The sequence below is a fragment of the Protopterus annectens genome, chromosome 11.part0, assembly GCF_019279795.1.
Source record: "Protopterus annectens isolate FY-2018-M chromosome 11.part0, PAN1.0, whole genome shotgun sequence".
Lineage (NCBI taxonomy): Eukaryota > Metazoa > Chordata > Ceratodontiformes > Protopteridae > Protopterus > Protopterus annectens.
In genome coordinates, this window is record NC_056745.1 from 455,856,852 (window position 1) to 455,881,648 (window position 24,797).

The 24,797-nt window shown below is 41.0% G+C and overlaps 1 protein-coding gene across 3 annotated transcripts in view; it reads left to right on the forward strand.

Annotated features, from left to right (window-relative positions):
* PPP1R12A (protein phosphatase 1 regulatory subunit 12A) overlaps positions 1-24,797 on the forward strand; it is a 2,492,399-nt gene that overhangs the window by 1,563,414 nt on the left and 904,188 nt on the right. The window lies entirely within an intron of this gene.

Here is a 24,797-nt window from a genome sequence, read left to right on the forward strand (position 1 = left end):
ATTTTGGAGGCTGCAACTTGGAGCTCAGTGCACACCTTCACCAAGCAGGATTTGCCACTGCAGTTCTGCAGGGCCTCTTAGCCAATCCTAACTCTTTATAGACCAGCCACCCAAACTTAGCTTTAGGATTCAACCCAAGTGTGATGACTGCTGCAGTGTAACACGATGAACATAGTACAGTTTTGTACCTACCATAAATGTAGATGTTAGAGTGTTCACACTGCTGCAGTCCAGGTTACCCTCCCTCCATCCCCTCTGAACTAGCTGGACTTATCTATACCCTTCTATCCTATACAACCTTTGGGGTGTATTTGCTGGTAACTGAAGGTATTGTTTTTATTTTGTATGTATATTTTTGATTAGCAATATGTATTGCCTACCCACTTGGGGGCACCTGACATCTGAGGCAAGAAAAACTGAAGAAAATTGCATCAGATGCATCTTATATACTCCTGGCACACTGACGTCAGGGAAGAAGCGACAGCAACCGATGCCGGACCAAGACTTTGGAACTGTGGCTGACTGCGGGGACCACCTGACGGCAGGATAACCCAAGTGTTATGACTGCAGCAATGTGAACACTCGAACATCTACATTTATGGTAGGTACAAAACTGTAAGAGAAAAAAGCAGCACCACCAAGCGAAGCACTCAAATTAAGCAAAATACGATAAATAAGAACAAGTGAGTGCACCATAGGCTGTAGCATCAGCTTCCATAAATCCAATGAGATCTTCTTATGGGATGAAACTCACGTTTAATATAGAAAATAAACGAATGAACAAACTGCAGCAATGTGTAAGCACTTTCGCGTTATCATATAACGCTTCATCAGACATAAAAGCAGTTGATAAATGCTCTCTTTTTAAATGTCTTATTTGATGACATCATAATGCTCTTAAAGAGACAAACATATAAAATGTAATATAACATAAAAATATATAAAATATATAAAATATAAAATATAGAATTCTTACAGGTAAAAAGGAAGAAATTGACTACATTTATTGTGATTACAATGTCTTGATGCTTAATGATTCAAAGGTCTAGAAGCTAAAAATGGCTTAATTGTAAACCTATCATTGAGCCCAAATCTATGGGCTTGTAGCTTTAAAATCCATTTACCTTCCCTTTCTTCAACCTTATTCCTCATGTTACCTAGTCTACCATCTACAGATATCATTTCAAGAACTAAAAACTTGAAATAATGAGTGTCACCTTGATCCCCAATATGTTTGGCCAATGCATTCAAGATATTCCCTTTTGTTATAGCATATATATGCTCCCTAATACGTTCACGTAATGATCTAGTCGTCATCCCCACATAGAACATCCGACAGGATTGACAAACTGCTAAATACACTAAGTTGGTAGATTTACAACTAGCATAATGTTTGAACGTGTATGTCCTCTTTGTCTCAGGATGTGTAAAGCTGTTGGTATTAGCTATATGTCTGCATTGGTTACATGTATGGCAGGCAAAAGTACCAGTTTTCTGACTCTTCTGTATCTGAGTTGGTGTCTTATCATAACAGAGCAGCCTGTTAAGTGAGAGCATGTTCCTATATGCTACTCTGGGTCTAGTATCAATCATAGAATGGCACTAAAGCAGAAGAGGTTCTTAAAAAGATGGAAGAAAAAGCTAAATCTATGCAAACTGTTAAAAAATTCTTGCAAGTGCAGCCAACTAGATTCAGTAGGCATTGGCCTTCTAAAAACTGGTCCTTTCCAGCCCCTTCCAGGCTGCCTCAGTCCAAAAACAGGGGAACCAGACAACCAAAACTACAGTCTCCGGGTATGCAGAGATATAAACAATGGAGTTGTTCCCACCTTAAAAACAGGGAGTGGTAAGCCACCCCCTTACGGAAAAAGTTCACAATGACTTTTCTGTTATCCTTCCCAGCCCTTCCCAACTAATTGCGCCCCTAGGAGGAAAACATGCTCTTCATGCCAAAAACTGGATGTCCATTACTCAGGACCGATGGGTTCTAAACATTGTTTCCCAGAGGTACAGATTCTACTTCCATTCACTGCCAACCCCAAGCGGGTTTCCAGACCTTCCTCCAAACCAGTGGGCAGAGGCTCAAAAGCAAGTACTTTCCCTGCTCAATGTCAGGGCCATTCAACCTGTTCCACTACAACAAAGGGGACAGGGTTTCTACTCCAGACTGTTCCTGGTGCCCAGAAAACAGGGCTCTTGGTGCCATATCCTGTATCTATCAATTCTTAACACTTTTCTGGTGGTCCCAAAATTCAGAATGCTTACCCTGCAACAGCTTCTCCCTTTGCTAGCCAAGGATGCCTGGTTAGTCACCCTAGACTTAAAAGAAGCTTATCTTCACATCCCCATAAGGGAGTCTTGCAGGAAATATCTACGCTTCAGGGCAGTTTCTCTTCACTTCCCTTTTGCTTATCTACTGCGTCCAGAGTATTCAGAAAGTGCCTGGCTCCAGCCATTGCATACTGTAGACAGAGAAATATTAAAATTTTCCCATACTCAAACGATTGCCTGATTCAGGCGGACAGTCAGCAGATGCTACTTCAGCACCTGGCATTTGTAAAAAGACTCCTATCTTCATTGGGGTACACCATCAACGAAAAGAAATCACAACTGGTGCCCGGTCAAAAAATTGTATTTCTGGGAGCAAGCTTGAACAGAACTTTCCAGATGGCATTTCTCACTCCTGAAAAACAGGTCTATTTGAACAACTAGTTCAAACAAATGGCCACCAAAACCGAGCTATCTGCAAGGAAAATTATAGCTAGCAATTATACTCCAGGAACCCTTCCCGACAATATTAGTGACCATATGCTTACTTACATTATTAGACAAAAATTTCATATCCCAAATACTCATAAACTCAAAACTTCCCGCCCAAAGAAATTCTTTAATCCTGATAGTTTCCTGAACGAATTGCAAGCATGTGACTGGTCACCACTGACCCATCTTGAACTTGATGAGGCTGTGACCTACTTCAACACTAACTTTCTTCAAATCCTAGACTACCACGCACCTTATCACTCTACTAGAATAAGATCCAAATCTGCCCCATGGCTAACAAAACAAACTAAGCAGAAGATGCTCCTCGGAAACAAAATATGGGCTAAATAGAGAGCTACCAAATGTCCATCTGATCACCTCCTCTTTAAACAGTTAAGAGATGCCACCAAGAAGGATACTCTTAGAGTCAAAAAAGACTTCTCCCTCCACCTCCAACAAACCAGTCAACAAACACCACAAAAATTTTGGTCAGGGATAAACAAACTTCTTTAGCCAGGACACTCAACTACTCCTGCCCCATTAGGTTTCAACCATAATAATTTCAACCAGATCCCTGATGCCTTTACTAAATACTTTACAGAAGCCATTCAGACCCTAGTCAATTCTTTACCTCCATCTACTGCTTCCCCACCAAATACCCCCACGACGTCGTCTCCTACCTTTCATATACAACCTATTCCTACATCTCTTATTTATAAACTGCTTAGAAAACTGAAACCTTGCACCCCATCTGCGGACTGACTCCCATCCAAATACCTACAAATTGCCGCAAAAGCTATACACTACCCCATATCTATACTTATTAACAGAACTATCTCTGAAGGCAAAATCCCTACCATATGGAAAGTATCTCACATCATCCCTCTACATAAAGGTGGATCTTCTATTGAGCTGTCGAACTTTCGCCCTATTGCCTTAATCTCCCCATCAGCTAAGATAATGGAAAAATGTATTCATAAACAACTACTCAACCACCTTCTACAAAATAACCTACTAGCCGACTGCCAACATGGCTTCAGACCATTCCATAGCACAACGACTGCCCTTTTATCCTTCACTGACTCTATAAATAAAAATCGTAACAATAACTCCTTTTCCCCTGCACTATTTATTGACCTGTCAAAAGCCTTTGATATGGTTAACCATAACTTACTTCTAGACAAACTAAAGTACCATTCTCTTGATCCACAAGCATTGCAATGGTTTAGGTGTTACCTTCAAAACAGACAGCAAGCAGTATTTTGGGATAACAATCTAGCTTCATTACTCCCAGTAAATATTGGAGTCCCACAAGGCTCTATCTTAGGTCCCCTTCTTTTTTCCTTATTTATTAACGACCTCCGCATGAACATACCTCAAGCCACCTGCATTCAATATGCAGATGACTCAACCTTAATCTGTACTGCTAAGAACATAGCCTCCCTTCAGTCCCTCACCCAAACTGTGTTCCAAAATGTTGAAAACTGGTTTATGAAACATTGCCTCCTCCTTAATCCCAAAAAAAACAAAACTACTGCTTTTTTCTCCAACTCAAAAATCATCCACATCATTCTTCTCTATAACCTCTAACAATGCTACTAACATAACCCTAGATACTACCACCCGCCTACTAGGTGTTACAATTGACAATCGTTTTAACTATGATGACCATATTAACGCCACCATAAAATCTGTTAACAAAAAACTTGGTACTCTATAGAATCAAACCCTTCCTTACCCCCACAGCCAGGAAAACTATTGCCCAGACCCACCTCATTTCTACCCTTTTCTACGCCTCTGCTATATATATTAACCTATCAAAAAACATCTCCAAACTTTCTACCTGTTATAATAGCATAGCTAGATTCATTACATGTTACTCCCTTTAAAACTCACCACTGTCTTAACCTCAAACAACTAGGATGGCTAGAATTGCAGAACCACATACTCTGTCAACAGTTACTTATCACTCAAAAGGTCCTATACCACCCCAATAATACCCCTATCCTCACTAATCTGATTTCACCATAAAAAAATCTAGCTACACTACGTCCTATTAATAAACTCCTTGTCTCCTCGATTAAATCTAACAACAAAGCTGGTGACTCACTTTTCTCAAACACTACAGGTAAAAACTGGAATCAGCTCCCTCCTGAACTATCTAACCTAGCTTCTACTTCACTATTCAAAAAACATATTAAAGAACATCTTAAAACTCAGTGGCTTTGCCCCTGTGCTAACCCAGACTGAAATATATTTCCCCTCCTACTCATACCCCTTTCCGTACCCCTCTAACTTAGGCCTCTAACCTAGGCCTCCTAATCTTGTTTCTTTTTTTTTTCATAGTAAGAGGGTAAATCATAAGGACTTTACTCTGTTGTGCTTATACCCACTTTATGTTTAGTACACCTGTCTTGTTCTACTTAATTTAACTCTTAGCATAATGTCTATATTCTATAATTACATCACTATATTTTTGCTTTTAACCAATGCTACCACTGTACTGTTTTTTTTTTTTTACATGTCTGTGTTATATTATTGTTATATATTGTTCATAGGTTCATAGGTTCATACTAGGCTATCTGCCCGAGGGCATTTACAAGCCTAGCCCATCGTTTTGTGGCTTACGCCACCCCTTTAGTGTGGGGAACTATACCCATTATTTTGCTGTGCCTCTGTCGAGCAGTGACACTGAGGTAATCCCTGGGGTATATCTGCGATCTCCCATCCATTGGTCAAGATTTCTCTTGAACAAGGCCAGCGAGGTTCTCTGCCTCACATGTACCGGGATTTTGTTCCACAGCATAGGGAGTCTTTGGGTGATGAATCTATCCCTCCAGCACGTCCTATTAATAGCCGTGTCGAGGTTTAAGTCTCCCGCTCTTGTGGCTCTGATGGATCTAGATTTTTTGAGGTGAAGCATATTCATCAAATCTGGGTTTGACATGGCCTTGTATGTTAGGCAAAGGTCACCTCTGAGCAAGCGGTAAGTGACTGAATAGAGCTGGAGTTCTTTCAGTCGGGCAGCATAGGAACTCTGCCCTTAGACAAGGTATAACTTTGTTTTTCTGTTCATGCTTGGAGCTTTTCTCCCCGGGCCTCTACTGAAAATGGACATATATCCAGTTAGACTAGCCTGGTCAACAAATGTAAAATAAATAAATAAATAAAAATACTGCAAGCCCTAGGGTTCAAGGCCTCATGCATTCTGCTAATTCCATATGCAAGAATGCATATGTGGAAACTTCAGTGGTACTTAAAAAGTCTTTGGTGCCAACATTCTCAGGACCTGGAAACAGTCATTCCTATTATACCTTGTCTAAGGGCAGAGTTCCTTTGGTGGGCAGAAGCATGCAACCACAACAAGGGACTGGCTTTCACTCAACCCCTCGCCGTCCAAATCCTGACTACGGACACATCAGACTATGCATGAGGGGCTCACATGGCAGTTAAATGCATTCAGGGCAAGTGGAGCCCAGGACAAATCCTCCTGCACATCAATCAAAAAGAGATGTTAGCTGTACAGTATGCTCTGACAGCCTTCAAATACCTAATCCTTTCAGGACAACTGCTGGTAAAAACAGACAACACCACAGTTATGTGGTACATAAACAAGAATGGGGGAACCCACTCTTACCCGCTCTGCAGGTTAGCCATGTCCCTGTGGAATGCAGCCTTGAGCAACCAAGTGCATCTACAAGCTCAATTCTTGCAAGGCAAACAGAATTCACTGACAGATGACTTAAGCAGAAATCTCCTGGACCCACACGAGTGGAAACTGGAGCCCAACACCTTCAATCTTCTAATCCAGAGGTGGGGACACCAGAGGTGAACCTCTTTGCCTCCCCCCAGAACTACCAGTTGAAGCAAATTTGCACCAGGAACCCTCACAGCAGGGCCTTGGAGGGAGGATGTCTTATCCTTCAAATGAGAAAACCTCTCAATTTATGCCTTTCCACCTCTGCCCATCCTCTCAAAGGTACTACTCAAGATCAGGCAGGACAGCCCAAGGGCAATTCTTATTGCCCCAGACTGGCCACGCCAGCACTGGTACCCAGTCTTACGCAGTCTGACAAGTGCCACCCTGACACCTTCATCAGACACCTTCCCTGCTGTCTCAGCAGGAGGGACAGATTTTGCATCCACAGCTGCAAACCCTAAACCTTGCAGCCTGGCTTATCCCCTGAATGCTCCACCAGCAACCCTCAGCAAACAGGTGCTGGACGTCATTCTTGAGGCCAGAAGGCCTAGTACTAGGAAATCATGTGCTGAAAAGTGGAAAATATATTGTTCTTGAAATCAATCTCAAGGAAAGGACACAGATTGTGCCCTCCTTACCTCATCCTTGATTACCTAGCAGAGCTACTCCACAGAGGCTTATCCTTCTCCTCCATTAAGATTCATGCCTCTGCCATTTCAGCTCATTATAATACTGAGCCACCTCTATTCTCTCACCCTTTCATCAAATAGTTCCTGAGAGGTGCTAACAACTTAAGGCCCCCTAGGAGATCACCCATCCCTGCCTGGGACCTTAACTTTGTACTGGAAAAACTCACGCTTCCCCCTTTTGAACCTGCGGCTTCAGCAGAGTTATAATTCCTTTCTTGGAAAACATCCTTGCTTTTCGCCATAACCTCAGCTAGAAGAGTGTCTGAGTTACAGGCACTAATGGCTGTGGAACCTTTCATTATTTTCCATGCTCACAAGGATGTTCTTCGTGTTTCACTGTTGCAGTCATTACACTTGGGTTATCCTGCTGGCAGGCTACCCTCAGTCAGCCTGAATTCCAAAGTCTAGGTCCGGCGTCAGTTGCTGTCGCTTCTTCCCTGATGTCAATGCGCCAGGGGTATAAAAGATGCAGCAGACACCATTTTCTTCAGTCTTTCTTGCCGCGCGGTGCCCGAAGCAAAAGCAGTTCACAAGTGCCGGTCGTCCGACTCCTGAGATTTTCTTGTTCGAATTTCAGATCTGAAGTCTTCATTAAAAGCTAAGTACCCCATTGGGGAAAACTTTTTTCTTGCTCCAGAACGATGTCAGAAAAAGTTAATAATTGTATTTCATGTGGGACGCAAATACCTCATAAGGATTTTTATTCTTATTGTATTCCTTGCTTAGGCCCTGACCACGACGTTGCTTGTCGGTTTTGTGCTAGATTTAACCAGCGCACTATAAAGTGCCGGTACGATTTTGCTTTTCACTATTTTGGCAGAAGATTTAATTATACGATGCCGTCGGATAGCCAACCGACTACCGCAATTCACAAGAAATGCAAAGTAAAAGAAAAGGACAGGCATCCGAGGTCTAAACCGACGACGAGGCTTCTTCTAAGCCAGTCACCAGTTCACCGGCTCTCAGTGAGGCACTTTCGCAGCCCCTGACGCCCGCTACTTTGGACCCGTGGGCCGCTATAGACTCCCACGTGGAGTCGCCTAGGCCGCTGGAAGCTCAAGGTATTAGACCTTCGGAAACTATTCCCTCAGATGGGTCCGGAGCCGCTGAGCAGGCATCAGCTTCTGAGGGTGTTTTCAGACCTACTCAATTGTACATTTAAGCGAATCCAGCTACAAAAACAAAGACTAAAGCATCTTTAAAGACAAAGAAACAAGTACAACAGCCTCATGCTCAGGCCTCCATGCCCAAAACACAGATGCTCAAAATGGCCGAAGACTTAATTACTTTGATCAGGGGTTCCCATCCCCTTCCTGATAAGAGGCCTAGGCAAGAGACAGAATATGAATCTTCAGATCAGGTTTCCATTTCTTCAGATTCCTCTTCTGATCAGGAATACTCTCTTCCTCCCTGTGAGATTCTGATGCTGAAGAATCTATCCCTTCAGCCTCTCCTCCTGAGGATTACTCTTTGGGGGAAACCTTGCATACCATGAGGGAACATTTCCAGTGGGAGAGCTAAGATTATTCTGAATCTAAGAAAAGGCTCAGGGACTTCCTTTTACTCCCACAACACAGGCCCCTAGCTATTCCACCTGTGTTAGACATTGTATATGATGTATTTTCTGAGTCCAGTCTGACCCCTGACTCCTTACCTCCAGCTCCTGTTAAGCCGGACAGGTACTACAGGGTGCTTAACTCTCATAAATTCCTTTTCAAGTACCCTGCTGCTGACCCAGAAACTATTTCTCAGGGTCCCAAAGGGGTCAAGGCATCCACTGCAAAATCCCTACCCCCTCCGACAGGGATTCTAGGGCATTAGACAGATGGGGAAAGAAGATTTACACCTCTGCCACCTTGGCTATAAGGGCTTTAAATTGTCAGTTTTATATGCTCAAATATCAGCAATATGTTATGTCACTGCTTAAACAGAAAATGGTGATAAATTCTGAAGGTGCAGAAAACAAAGAAATGCAGGATTTATTGCATGCAGCTGAGCAAGTTGGAAAGCATACTTTGCAATGTGGTTTTGATTCTTTGGAGGCCTCCTGCAGGGCCGCTGTCACGGATTCTGTCATTAGGAGGCATGCTTGGTTAAAGGAACAAAATTTACCATATCATGTTAAAGCAAAATTATTAGATGCTCCATTACAGCATGATACATTGTTTGGTGTTAAAGCAGAGGTGTTAAAGAAAATGGAGGACAAAGCTAAATCTATGCAAACAGTCAAGGATTTCTTACAGGTACAGCCTCCAAGATTTAGCAGACACTGGCCTACAAAGAATTGGTCCTTTCCAGTGTCAGACAGACCACAAGGGGGCAGATACAGATGCCCAAGAGGCAGATCCCAGCCCCAAGGTTCATACAGGTCTAAACAATGGGTTGCTTCTACCTCCAAAAGTGGAGAAGACAAATCACAGCCTTACAGGAAACCGTCCCAATGACTTCCCCCTGCCGGCACCAAGCACTTATCTTCTGGCAGCACCTTTAGGGGGAAAACTAGCACTTTTTTCTCAAAATTGGCACATAACCCAGGACAAATGGGTCTTAGACATAGTGTCAGAGGGCTACAAGTTTCACTTTCATACCCTGCCAAGGGCAAATGGTTGGCCAGACCTACCAAAAAACCAATGGGCAGAGGCACAAAAACAAGTCTCATCCCTCATGGACATGAGGGCCATTCAACAAGTACCAGAACAAGAGCAGACACAAGGATTTTATTCAAGACTGTTCTTGGTACCCATAAAGGACAAAGCCTGGAACCAATACTTGGCCGATCTATTCTAAACACGTATCTGGATATACCAAAATTCAAAATGTTGACCTTATAGCAGCTTCTGCCCATGCTGGGCAAGAAGGCTTGGCTTGTGACTTTAGACCTAAAAGAGGCATACCTGCATGTCCCAATCAGACAAACATGCGGAAGATACCTCAGATCCAAAGCTGGCTCAATGCACTACCAATTCTCTGCACTGCCCTTTGGCTTATCTACTGTGCCCAGGGTCTTCACAAAGTGCCTGGTGCCAGTAATTGCATTCTGCAGACAGAGGAATACAAATATATCCTTACTTGGACGACTGCCTCATACAAGCAGAGAACAAAGGGCATTCTACTACAGCATCTGGCATTTGTAAAGCGATTACTACCATGCCTAGGGTACACAGTCAATGAACAAAAATCAAAACGAGTACCCTCTCAAGAGATAATATTCCTGGATGCAAGCTTAAATACAACTGCCCAGATGGCTTATCTCACGCCAGACAAACAAAGGCAACTGACTACCTGTTTAAAACTGTTGGCAACAAAGGCCCAGTTATCTGCAAGAAAAATTCTGCAGGCTTTGGGCTTCATGGCATCCTGCATTCTACTAATTCCATATGCAAGACTGCATATGAGGAAACTTCAATGGTACCTAAAAAGTGTTTGGACTCAGCATTGCCACAGCCTAGAAACAATAATTACTCTCATTCCCTGCCTGCAACAGGAGTTTCGATGGTTGGCGAAAGCCTGACACCAGAACAAGGGACAGCCATTCACCTTACCCCCTGCCAGGCAGACATTGACAACGGATGCATCAGATTATGCCTGGGGGCACACATGGCAGGAAGATGTATTCAAGGCACATGGTCCGCCAACCAAATTAATCTACATGTCAATCAAAAAGAGATGCTAGCTGTTCAGAATGACCTGACAGCCCTCAAGGACCTACTTCATCCGGGACAACTGCTGATAGACAGACAATACCACGGTCATGTGGTATATAAACAAGCAGGGAGGCACTCATTCTTACTCCCTCTGCAGACTAGCCATGACTTTGTGGAACACAGCATTGACTTACCAAGTACATCTGCAGGCACAATTCCTGCCAGAAAGATAAATACTTTGGCAGACGAACTAAGCAGAAACCTCATGGATCCCCATGAGTGGAAATTGGATCCACAAGTCTTCAACATGATAACAAGGAAATGGGGATGCCCAGACATAGACCTATTTGCCTCTCCTCACAACTGCCAACTAAAGAGATTCTGCACAAGGACTTATCACAGGCAAGCATGGAAAGCGGATGCCCTATCTTTCAGCTGGAAAAACTTAACAGTATATGCCTTTCCTCCACTGCCTCTCCTCCCCAAGGTACTCCTAAAGGTCAGACAAGAGAAGCCAAAAATGATACTAATTGCCCCAGACTGGACCTGCCAGTACTGGTATCCAATCCTAAGGATCTTGTGTCCATGCCCAGCCTGGACCTTACCTCAGATACCTCGCCTACTGTCCCAACAAAACAATCAGATCCTGCACAGCCAACTCAAGACCTTAAATCTGGCAGCACGGCGGATAATGTAGTCATACAACACACACCTCTCACTAAAGCAGTGATGGATGTCATTTTGGCACTGTACGAGCACATCCACTCATGCATAAATCATGCCATCCCAAATAGAACCAAGATGCTCTCATCCAAAAAAAAGAAGCCAATCTGGTGGTCCCCTGCCATAAACAAACTTTACAACAAAAGGAAGAAACTGTTGCAGAAAAGAGGAAAATCCCAGGATGCAAAAAACTTCCTTACCAGCCTCAGTAAGAAAATGAGATCCCTCATAAAATCCTCCAAAGCTAGTTATGAAAATAAAATTACCAAAGATTCCAAAGACAACAGCAAGGCATTCTATAACTATGTCAAGAATTTAAATGGCAATGCTCAGATCTGCTCTGAGCTAAAACAGAATGGCATTAAATATACTGATCCCAAGGATATTGCCAATATCCTGGCAGATCAATTCAGTGCCAACTTCACCCCACTCTCACCCCCTAAATGGCCCATCTCAATACCGGAAGATTGCCAAATTCCGGTAATAACGGCCACACAGGTAAAAAACGCACTCTCCAAAGCTAAGAATACAGCATCCATGGGACCAGATGACATCCCGGGCTGTGTACTACATGAACTACAATATGAACTGGCACCTCATCTAAGTGTCATGTTTAATCATAGCCTCACCTCAGGTTTCGTGCCCACTGAGTGGCGCACAGCTACAGTTATCCCACTCCACAAGGGGGGATCCACCTTGGATCCTGAAAACTACCGTCCCATCAGTCTGACAAGCCTTATCTGCAAGGCCATGGAGCGTATTATCATGGAACTTATAAACAAAGACATTGGCAACCTTCAAACACTAGACCCCACCCAGTTTGGGTTTGTGAAGGGCCGATCTTGTCTCCTGAACTTGATTGACTTCTTCGAATCAGTCTCCAGAGCCATGGACAAGGGTAAGGTGGTCCACACAGCCTATCTAGACCTTGCCAAGGCCTTTGACACCATCCCCCACTCTGGAATCATAGATAAACTTACTAAGCTGGGCATTAATCCCTACGTCACCCAATGGGTTGCCAACTGGCTTACTGATAGAACCCACACTGTAAACTTATCCAACTCCAAATTCAGCTCCAGACAAGTGACAAGTGGAGTACCTCTGGGTTCAGTCCTGGGACCGCTCTTGTTTGGCATCTACTTCTCTGAAGTACAGGCCAACACTAAGGGACTCTGGATAACAAAGTTTGCAGATGACTGCAAACTGGGAGCCATTATTGAATCCCCAAATGATGTGGATACTCTACAAAAGGGCCTTACAGAAACAGATGCTTGGTGCCAGAGCCATGGGCTCAAGCTCAATGCCAAGAAATGTATAGTTATCCCCTTTGGGAAAAAACATGTATCCGTGAATTACCATATAGGTGGCAATACATTAAACACCAAAAGTTTGATAAGAGACTTAGGGACACAGGTGGACAGTAGTCTCACCTTTGATAACCACATCGCCACAACAGTCAGGAAATCCTTCTATGTGGCACACCTCATCACTAAGGGCTTTTCATCCAGAAAAAAGGAGGTCATTGTCCCACTGTACTCATCCCTCATTAGACCCATTATAGAATACAATGCCCCGTTTGGTTATGTACCTCTCAAGACATCTGCAGCAACTGGAAAGGCCACATAAATACCTCACTAAAAGAATCACAGGCCTAAAGCAGATGCCCTACACTGACCGCCTTAAAAACTCCAGCTATACTCTGTCGCATATCGTCTACTCAGAGGCGATCTTTGCTTAACATACAAGGCCATGTCAAACCCAGAGCTGTTAGACATGCTACACTTAAAGAAATCCCAATCCCTCAGAGCCACACGCTCCAGGGATCTAAACCTTGTCATCACAATAAACAAAACATGTTGGAGGGATAGGTTCCTGACCCAGAGACTCCCCAGACTCTGGAATAGATTGCCCATACATGTCAAGCAGAGTGCCTCTTTGGATCTCTTCAAAAGGAACCTTGATGATTGGATGGGAGAAAGGAAATTCACCCCGGGGATCACTTCAGTCGCCCTGCTAGACAGGGGTCCAGGGAAGTAAATAGTGTGGGAAGAAATAGTCAGGCAATTGTTATTGCTAGGCTTGTATAGGCCCTAGGCTGATAGCCTAGTACCAACCTATGAACCTGTGGAGGCCAGGAGGCCTAGTACTAGAAAATCTTATGCTGGAAAATGGAAGAGATTCTGTGCCTGGTACCAGGCACAAGGAATTGACACAGCAGTACCAAATATTCCTCAGATTTTGCAATACTTAACTGAGATGCTGGACAAAGGCCTATCCTTTTCTTCAATTAAAATTCATGCCTCTGCCATTTCGGCTCATTACAATACAGAGCCACCAATCTTTTCTCATCCTTTAAGGCAATACCTCAGAGGAGCCGAAAACTTAAGGCCTCCAAGGAGATCCCAAACCAAAAACGGACCAGCACGTATAGGATGGTAAAGTTAATATTTATTTTTGCATAATAGCACAAAAAAATCTTGTCAGCATTGGTAAAAAACCATGCTGAAGCAAACCGGTTTCGGCTGTTGCCAGCCTTTCTCAATGCCAAAAAATGAAATGAAAAGCTCCACCATATTAGACCCTGTTATTTATAGTGCCAATCTTAAAGGGATATCACCCACATAAAAATAATTACATAATTATACAATTGTTATACATTATGCAAACCACATACTAGGACAATTTCAATAATCAACAAAAATATATACATATCTCATATTAGTTATTGCATATTATGGATATGTACATATACAATCATATACAACTACAAAAAAGTTATTGTGTACAAATAATTTACAGAACATGATAGCCTTGCCACTAAAAAAATATATTACAAATGCCTATACCTCTATATCTGGCCCACATTATTTTGTAAAAATAAATGGCGCCCAGTATAATGAATATTGTCTTATGTCATATTGCAAGGATATCCATATAGTCCCATAAATACAGTTTGATATCCCCTCAATATGATGACTCTAATGTATTTAAACCTGGTCTGAATAAACCCCCTAATCTAATTATCCATTTGTTCTCCATATCATCCAATTTTAGATGCCATCCTGCTTTAAATTTACGATGGAGAGTAATTCTATCTATAATAACAAATGTAAAAGTTGCTGAAGGATGTTCCAAAGTATGTTTATATAGAGCGTTGGTAATGCGTCTATTCCTAATAGCACTCAAATGTTCACAAATTCTCAATTTGACAGACCTTAGAGGTCTGTCCAATATAGAATGCCGAACAATTGCAAGTGGCCAAATAAATGGCCCAATCAGAACTACAATTGGCAAATACCCTAATGTCAAAAACCTGGGACGTATTTTTAGTAGAAAACTCACAGGTTTTGTCCATATATTTGCAAAAAGAACAATGGCCACACGGAAAACTACCTTTAAGTATTTGACCTCCTAAAGTAGTTTGAAAAGAAATTTGAGGAGTGTATCTCTTGTAATGAGTAAAAAAGGAATTGAGGTTCCTGGCTCTACGGTAGGAAAAAGAACATTGGTCCGGTAGTATCCGGTTCAAAATTTCATGTGACCGTAGTATGTCCCAATGTTGATTGATTATCCTAATAAAATTATTGGTATTAGCCCCATATGTAGTTACTAACCTCAAACTAGAATGGTCCTTACGACTCGATTGAGTCAGATGCTTGGATTTATACTGTAATAATCCCTCACGAGGTAGATTATTAACTATTTTCAAAGATTTATTGATATTATATGTTTTATATCCACGATCAGCAAATCTGTTGGCTAAATCATCACAAAAATGAGAGCAATCCTGTAAGGACGAACATATCCTTTTCATTCTCATAAATTGTGATTTAGGAATGTTCTGGATGATGTGGCGTGGATGACAGCTATCCGCATGCAGCAGAGTGTTATATTGAGGAAATTTCCTATACACAGACGTAGCTAAGGTATTATCCTCCAGTCTTGTAACCAAAACATCCAAAAACACAATGCTACCCTGTTCAATATTAGCTGTGAATTTAATTCCAAAGGAGTTGTCAATCAAATAATTCACAAAATTGGAAAGTTGTTCCTTATTACCACGCCACACCATCCAACAATCGTCTAAATATCTCCTCCAAATATCTAAATATGATAGAAATGTGTTATGTTGTTTATCTTATATGTACGTAGCCTCAAAATAACCCATGAAAAGGTCCGCATATATGGGTGCGAACGAGGCCCCCATAGCTGTTCCATTAACTTGCCAATATGCTTTGCCATTAAAGTAAAAGATGTTTTTACATAGTACAAATTCCGTCAGTTTAGTTAGAAAGTTATTAAATTCCATAGAATAAAGATTGGATTTATACAGCCAATAGGAAACAGCTAAGATGCCTAATTCATGTGGTATACTAGTATATAATGAAGCTACATCAAGAGTGCACAACCACCAAGAGGACTCTAACTGTGAATCACTAACAATATTCAGGAATTCAGTTGTGTCCTGAATACGTGATCTAATCTGGGTCAACAGTGGTTTTAAATAATATGTCAGGAAGGCTGATAAAGGTTCAGTTAAGGAACCACGCCCAGATACAATAGGTCTACCTGGAGGATTCTGAGCATCCTTGTGTATCTTGGGTAACAAATACAGGTACTGTGGAATAGGTTCCTGCACCTGCAACTGTTTAGCTATCTGTTCCGTGATTATCCCTCGTTTAGTTGACATTTCTAAAAACCTATCAATCTCTTCCTTGAACTGTGGTGTCAAATCCACTTTAAGCTCCTTGTAATAGTTAGAGTCCAATAGTTGTCATGAGGCCTCATTGATGTAAGCTTGATGGTCCATAACTACAACGGCACCACCCTTATCGGCCATAGCAATAACTAGCTGATGATTATTTTTAAGTTCCAACAATGCCTGTCTTTCCATGCGGGATAAATTGTTAAACTGTGGCTGATACACATTAGAAAAATGTAACTCTTTCATAACACATTCCCTAAAAATAGACACATGTTTGTTCATTGGAGGGACAAAGGAGGATTTGCCAAACCTAAATACAGTTGATCTTTGAGACCCATCAATGTCTGAAAAAAATATTTTGAGGTTTAGTAACCTACAAAACTCATTAACATCACTTAATAAATCATTTTCAGAAACCACAGAGCTTGGGACAAAATTCAATCCTTTATTTAAAAGTTTAATCTGGACTGGGGAAAGAGCAATCGAAGAAATGTTGTAAACATTATTTGTTACTTTATCATCTGTTTCAACAAATTTTATAAGGTTGGAGTGTTCGAACCTAGATCTATGTTTTCTGCCCCCCCTCCTCCTACCCTTTGATCTAAAAGGGGCATCTGTCTTCTTTTGGCTACTGGGGACGCCTGGGGAGAAGTCATTTCTCCATCAGTAGCTGAAGAAGTTTTCTCTTCAGAAGTAAAATCTGAGGAAATATTTTGATGTCTAAGTATAGACCTGGGTCTTTTTTTATTATAATTACTATTGCCCCTCTGAGTACTTTTTGGTTCATTAAATCTGACCATTTTCTGACTGATAAAGGGTTTTCCTTTTTCATAATCCATAAGGTCACGCTGAAATTTATTGATCTTACGTTTCAATAATTTTTTCCAGAATAGACAAATCTTTGGCCAAATCTGAGACATGCTGAGAATAATACTCATGCTTATTAAATTCTTCAGCCTCCACACATAAACTTTGAATATCTGACAAATTAGTTGTAATAATTCTGTCATAATATTTTAACAAACATTCCACAAATAACATAGAAGAAGAGTGTTGTGCTTCAGCCCAATCTTTAGATAACTCATTATCTATCTGTGCCACTATAGGTTGTAAACGTACCCTCAACCCCCTTGGTGTTATATCCTTGGCTTGATAGGCTTTAAACAATTTTCTATGCCATACATTGGATCGCAAAATCTTCATCTGTCTCCCAAGTTTAGAAAAAATATAACTACATTTGTGTTGGTCATTTGTTATAGGATTAGACATAGATAAACATGCACTGGTACTCAGGCCAAATGCCTCAAGATTGTCTCTATCAGATGCTAATCCCTGTAAGATTTCGTTTAAATCCATGTTTAAACAATTCTTAAGCCCAATAAAAGAACTTCGAAACCTGTGTCTTTATAGAACAACCTCAAAAATAAGCGGTTATTAAAATTATACATATATATTGACAAAAATTCAAAGACTATGAATACTGACTATTTAGAAAAGTCTGGATAATAATAGTCAAAACTACCAACACTACCAATCTATTGTCAAAAAGCCATATGTCCCAATCAAGTCAGAACATCACATAAATATAGTAACTGGATCGACATTCGTCTCACCCAGAACCCTATTAAGCTAATGTATGTCTTTACCACATCAAAAAAACCTGCAGCCACCTAACTGTGCCAAATGAGGTTCATTGAAATAATAAAATGGGTTATAACCCATAATATTCAATTTCAAAGTATCCAAACAACTAAACCAAACGTTCCTCACTAGATCGACCTTCGTCTCATCTAGTGTTTGTATTACATATATTCCCAATCATTTAACACAATAAAGTGTGTTATTGGTCACCATAATTAAGTCAAATAACATTATTTACCATAGTGTAGTGTATATTTGACTACATCCAAACTAACCCAAGATTGTTCCATAAAATTACCAAAACCACATTATTGTGAGGTTGTTCCAAAAAAATACACGAGCCCCAAGACATTTAATAAAAAGATATCATGGGGCATAGGGCCAAACCACCAGTGCCAAATATTGTTTAGATAACCCAGTATGGTTAAATCGTTACCCTAAACATAGCTTGTAACCAACCAAAATGGTTAAATATTGACAACTATATAGCTTCACTTTTCTTAGTAAGTGAAAAAAGAAAATAGCCTGAGAAATTAATAATCTTCACATGGACTAGGGCATTTCACAATATGACAAAATGTACCATAGTCAAGAACGGTTTTGAAACAAAAAATGCCAAAGTATGTTTTCAAAAACATATATCGTGACATGTATACATCAAAAAATCTGTTAAACAGCACCAAGTGGGTTAGAACAAATCCCAATAGTCCTGCAAATAATTAAACAAAACATGAACTCATTGATGATTTAAAGTCCAAAGTAATGTCCATTCCCATTCGAGTACTAAACTCGACAATTCCAAAAAGTTATTATAGCCGTTTTTTTGTTGTTCAGCGAGCTCAAGAGAATGATTTGGCCTGCCCTAAATCCCTCGTAGCTCATAGATTAAGCCCCAATGAACATGCAAGTAATTGAACAAAACATGAACACATTGTATGTTTAAAGTTCAAAATCATGTTCATTCCCAATCGAGTAATGGAACCAACCATTTCAAACAATTATAACCATCTGTCTATTTATTCAGCAAGTTCGGAAAATGATTTGGCCTGCCCTGAATCCCTCGTAGCTCCTCGTTTCAAGCCAGTCCCACACAGTCCCACACAGTACTTGAAATTATGGCTCACATCTCTAAAACCATACAGCCGAAAAATGAGCAGATAACAACGGATGTAAAATAATAGTGTCTCATCACCGTATGGAACGACCATCCATAAGCAAGGCCCAACACTTGAAAACCAAAATTGACTGTGAACAAAATATCCAAAGACAACCTCCAACAAATCCACTAACGCTCAACAAGCAGGTAGTCTCAAGGGCAGAACAAATGTCCTGATTAAACTTAATAAAAAAAGATGTTTATGTCGTCGGTAATCCAAACCAGAACATCCAAAAACATGAAGAATGGTGGAGATAAACGACCATCCAGGCGTCCCCAGCGCGAAAAGAAGACTGCAGCTGCAACCAAACCAACCAAATATCACGCACGTAGGACAGGCGTGCTTGGTTCCAAAAAAGCGTGAATCCCAAACCAAAAACGGACCAGCACGTATAGGATGGTAAAGTTAATATTTATTTTTGCATAATAGCACAAAAAAATCTTGTCAGCATTGGTAAAAAACCATGCTGAAGCAAACCGGTTTCGGCTGTTGCCAGCCTTTCTCATTGCCAAAAAATGAAATGAAAAGCTCCACCATATTAGACCCTGTTATTTATAGTGCCAATCTTAAAGGGATATCACCCATATAAAAATAATTACATAATTATACAATTGTTTTACATTATGCAAACCACATACTAGGACAATTTCAATAATCAACAAAATTATATACATCTCATATTAGTTATTACATATTATGGATATGTACATATACAATCATATACAACTACAAAAAAGTTATTGTGTACAAATAATTTACAGAACATGATAGCCTTGCCACTAAAAAAATATATTACAAATGCCTATACCTCTATATCTGGCCCACATTATTTTGTAAAAATAAATGGCGCCCAGTATAATGAATATTGTCTTATGTCATATTGCAATGATATCCATATAGTCCCGTAAATACAGTTTGATATCCCCTCAATGTGATGACTCTAATGTATTTAAACCTGGTCTGAATAAACCCCCATATCTAATTATCCATTTGTTCTCCATATCATCCAATTTTAGATGCCATCCTGCTTTAAATTTACGATGGAGAGTAATTCTATCTATAATAACAAATGTAAAAGTTGCTGAAGGATGTTCCAAAGTATGTTTATATAGAGCATTGGTAATGCATCTATTCCTAATAGCACTCAAATGTTCACAAATTCTCAATTTGACAGACCTAGAGGTCTGTCCAATATAGAATGCCGAACAATTGCAAGTGGCCAAATAAATGGCCCAATCAGAACTACAATTGGCAAATACCCTAATGTCAAAAACCTGGGACGTATTGAGGTTAGTAACTACATATGGGGCTAATACCAATCATTTTATTAGGATAATCAATCAACATTGGGACATACTACGGTCACATGAAATTTTGAACCGGATACTACCGGACCAGTGTCCTACCGTAGAGCCAGGAACCTCAATTCCTTTTTTACTCATTACAAGAGATACACTCCTCAAATTTCTTTTCAAACTACTTTAGGAGGTCAAATACTTAAAGGTAGTTTTCCGTGTGGCCATTGTTCTTTTTGCAAATATATGGACAAAACCTGTGAGTTTTCTACTAAAAATACGTCCCAGGTTTTTGACATTAGGGTATTTGCCAATTGTAGTTCTGATTTGGGCCATTTATTTGGCCACTTGCAATTGTTCGGCATTCTATATTGGACAGACCTCTAGGTCTGTCAAATTGAGAATTTGTGAACATTTGAGTGCTATTAGGAATAGACGCATTACCAACGCTCTATATAAACATACTTTGGAACATCCTTCAGCAACTTTTACATTTGTTATTATAGATAGAATTACTCTCCGTCGTAAATTTAAAGCAGGATGGCATCTAAAATTGGATGATATGGAGAACAAATGGATAATTAGATTAGGGGGTTTATTCAGACCAGGTTTAAATACATTAGAGACATCATATTGAGGGGATATCAAACTGTATTTACGGGACTATATGGATATACTTGCAATATGACATAAGACAATATTCATTATACTGGACGCCATTTATTTTTACAAAATAATGTGGGCCAGATATAGAGGTATAGGCATTTGTAATATATTTTTTTAGTGGCAAGGCTATCATGTTCTGTAAATTATTTGTACACAATAACTTTTTTGTAGTTGTATATGATTGTATATGTACATATCCATAATATGTAATAACTAATATGAGATATGTATATATTTTTGTTGATTATTGAAATTGTCCTAGTATGTGGTTTGCATAATGTATAACAATTGTATAATTATGTAATTATTTTTATGTGGGTGATATCCCTTTAAGATTGGCACTATAAATAACAGGGTCTAATATGGTGGAGCTTTTCATTTCATTTTTTGACATTGAGAAAGGCTGGCAACAGCCAAAACCGGTTTGCTTCAGCATGGTTTTTTACCAATGCTGACAAGATTTTTTTGTGCTATTATGCAAAAATAAGTATTAACTTTACCATCCTATACGTGCTGGTCCGTTTTTGGTTTGGGATTCACTCCAAGGAGATCACCAGTACCTGCATGGGACCTAAATTATGTTTTGAAAAACTCACTCTGCCCCCTTTTGATATAAAGTTTTTATCTTGGAAAACAGCTCTGCTCCTAGCAATAACCTCTGCAAGATAAGTCTCAGAGCTACAGGCACTCATGGCTGTGGAACCTTTTATCATTTTTTTATCCAGACAGGGTTTCTCTGAGGACAAACCCGACATTTATGCCTAAGGTAGTGTCCAGTGTGGCCCTTAACCAAACTATTCATCTGCCTACTTTTTATCCAAACCCACAGAGTAAGGAGGAGAGAATTCTGCATTCTTTGGACATACACAGACAGCTACGCTTCTACTTGAAGAAAACCAAAGCTTTCAGAAAGACTGAGCAACTACTAGTGGCATATGCTCTAGGATCATAAGGAAAGGCTATCTTTAAGCAGACTATTTCAAAGTGGATAGGCCACTGCATTCGTTTCTGCTATTCACAACATGGCAAGCCAGTGCCTAAGGGCATTAGGCCACATTCAACCAGAGCAGCAGCCACTTCAGCAGCCTTCCTCAGGGGAGTACCAACCAAAGACATTTTAAAGGCTGCTACCTGGAATTCATTGCACACCTTTACAAAGCACTATCATTTACCACTCTACTCTAAATCCACGGCAGGCTTTGCCACTGCAGTTCTGCAGGGCCTCATAGCCACTCCTAATGCTATTTAGCTCCAGCCTACCAACCATAGCTTTGGGATTCAACCCAAGTGTAATGACTGCAACAGTGAAACATGAAAAACATAATACAGTTGTGTACACTTACCATAAATGTAGATGTTCGAGTGTATTCACTGTTGCAGTCCAGGTTACCCACCCACCATCCCCCATCTCTTTGCTAGAACGTATCTACACTTCTCTAATCTATACAACCTGTATGGTGCATGCATGTTTTATTGGCATATTTTTAGCCTACCCTTTGGGGGCACCTGACATCTGGGGCAAGAAAAACTGAAGAAAATGGCGTCGGCTGCATCTTTTATACCCCTGGCGCACTGACATCAGGGAAGAGGCGACAGTAACCGACGCCGGACCTAAACTTTGGAATTCAGGCCGACTGAGAGTAGCCTGCCAACAGGGTAACCCAAGTGTAATGACTGCAACAGTGAATACACTCTAACATCTACATTTATGGTAAGTGTACACAACTGTACTTTTCCCTTAGGACTAACCCATCCTTTATGCTTAAGGGGGTCTCCAGTGTGGCTCTAAACCAAGCCATCCATTTGCCAACCTTCTTCCCTAATACTCAGAATAAAGGGGAAAGGATCCTGCACTCCTTGGACATGCACAGACAGCTCAGGTTCTACCTTGACAGGACTAAACCTTTCAGAAAATCTGACCAGCTGCTAGTCAGCTTTGCTACAAGGGCAGAGGGCAAGGCCATTTCAAAGCAAACCATTTCCAAATGGATAGCACACTACATCTATTTCTACTACAAGCACCATGGAAAACCTACCCCACAGGGCATCAGAACACATTCCACTAGGGCTACTTCCACCTCTACAGCATTTCTCAGGGGAGTCTCTACCAGGGTCATTCTGGAAGCTGCAACCTGGAGTTTTGTACACACCTTCACCGAGCATTACCACTTACCTATATTTTCTAAATTCAGAGCTGGATTTGCTACAGCAGTCTTACAGTGCCTTACAGTCCTCTTGACTGCCTCCACCCTTCCTCAGCTTTGGGAATCAACCCAAGTGTGATGACTGCAACAGTGAAACACAAAGTACATAAGTACAGTTGTGTACACTTACCATAAATGTAGATGTTAGAGTGTATTCACTGTTGCAGTCCTGGTTTCCCTCCCTCCAGCTCCCTTGTTTTTCTCTATCCTTTCTACCTGTCCTCATTATGGCCATTTTGTATGGCAGTGGGATTTACTTTTTTACTGGTTGTGTTCCACACCATATACTAGCATCCTATTTGGGGGGCTCCTGACATCTGGGACAAGAAAAACTGTTGTAATTGTGTTGGCTGCCTGTTTTATACCCCTGACGACCTGACATCATGGAAGAAGCGACAACATCCGACGCAGAAATTCCAAGACTCTGGTATTCGGGCTAACTGAGGGCTACCTGCAGGCAGATAACCCAAGTGTGATGACTGCAACAGTGAATACACTCGAACATCTACAGTTATGGTAAGTGTACACAACTATACTTTCTGTTTTTCAGGATCTGAAGAAGCATAGCTATCTACAAGAACATTGCCATGGTTGTCCTTTCAGTTTTTATGACACTCACCAAAAACTGGGAGGAAGGCTCTCTCTCTTCAAAGACAATTGGCTTTCTGTAACAAAAGACCAATGGGTCTTAAAGATCATTTCTCAGGAATACAAATTCTCTTTAAGTTAACTCCAAATACCAAGAGGGTACCCCAGACTTGCCTCCAAATCAGTGGGCAGAGCCATTGAAACAGGTCCAAACTCTCATATCACAGGGAGCAGTAGAACCTGTCCCCTCAGATCAAACAGGCAAAGGCTTTTATCAGACTATTCCTTTTTCCCAGAAAAGAGGGCACTTGGCACCCCATCCATGATCTGTCCATTCTGAGCACCTATCGGGGGGTCCCCAGATTCAGAATGCTAACTTTGCAGCAGCTGCTGCCTATGTTAGCAAAAAATGCCTGGCAAGTAACCGTAGACCTAAAGATGCCTACCTCCACATCCCCTTAAGGGGAATCATGTAGAAAATTCCTGCGCTTCAGAGCAGGCTCACAACAGGTTCAGTTCTGTGTACTGCCCTTTGGCTTATCTACTCCTCCAAGAGTATTTACCAAATGCTTGGCCCCGGCCATAGCATTCTGCAGACAGAGAAGTATACAGATATACCCTTACCTGGACGACCGACTCATTCAGGCAGAGTGCAAAGAAAAGCTACTCCAGGATCTTCTCTTCGTCAAATCTCTCCTAACTTCCCTAGGGTTCACCGTCAACAGCAGTAAATTAAAACAAAACCCCATCAGGAAGATCATTTTCTTGGGATCTCTGCTAGACACAGCATCCCAAATGGTCTTCCTAGCCCCAGAAACGCAGAGCTTATACCTCAAAGGCTAGCAAGGAGTCCCTGTTAAGCAAACCGGTCCTAGACATCATCACAGAGGCCAGAAGGCCCAGCACCAGAAAATCATACGTAGGACAATGGAAAAGATTCTGCTCCCTGGAACCAGTCCAAAGTGGCCAGTACCTCCCATCCTTCCATTCCTCTTATCTTGGATTACCTAGCCGAGTTGCTCAAT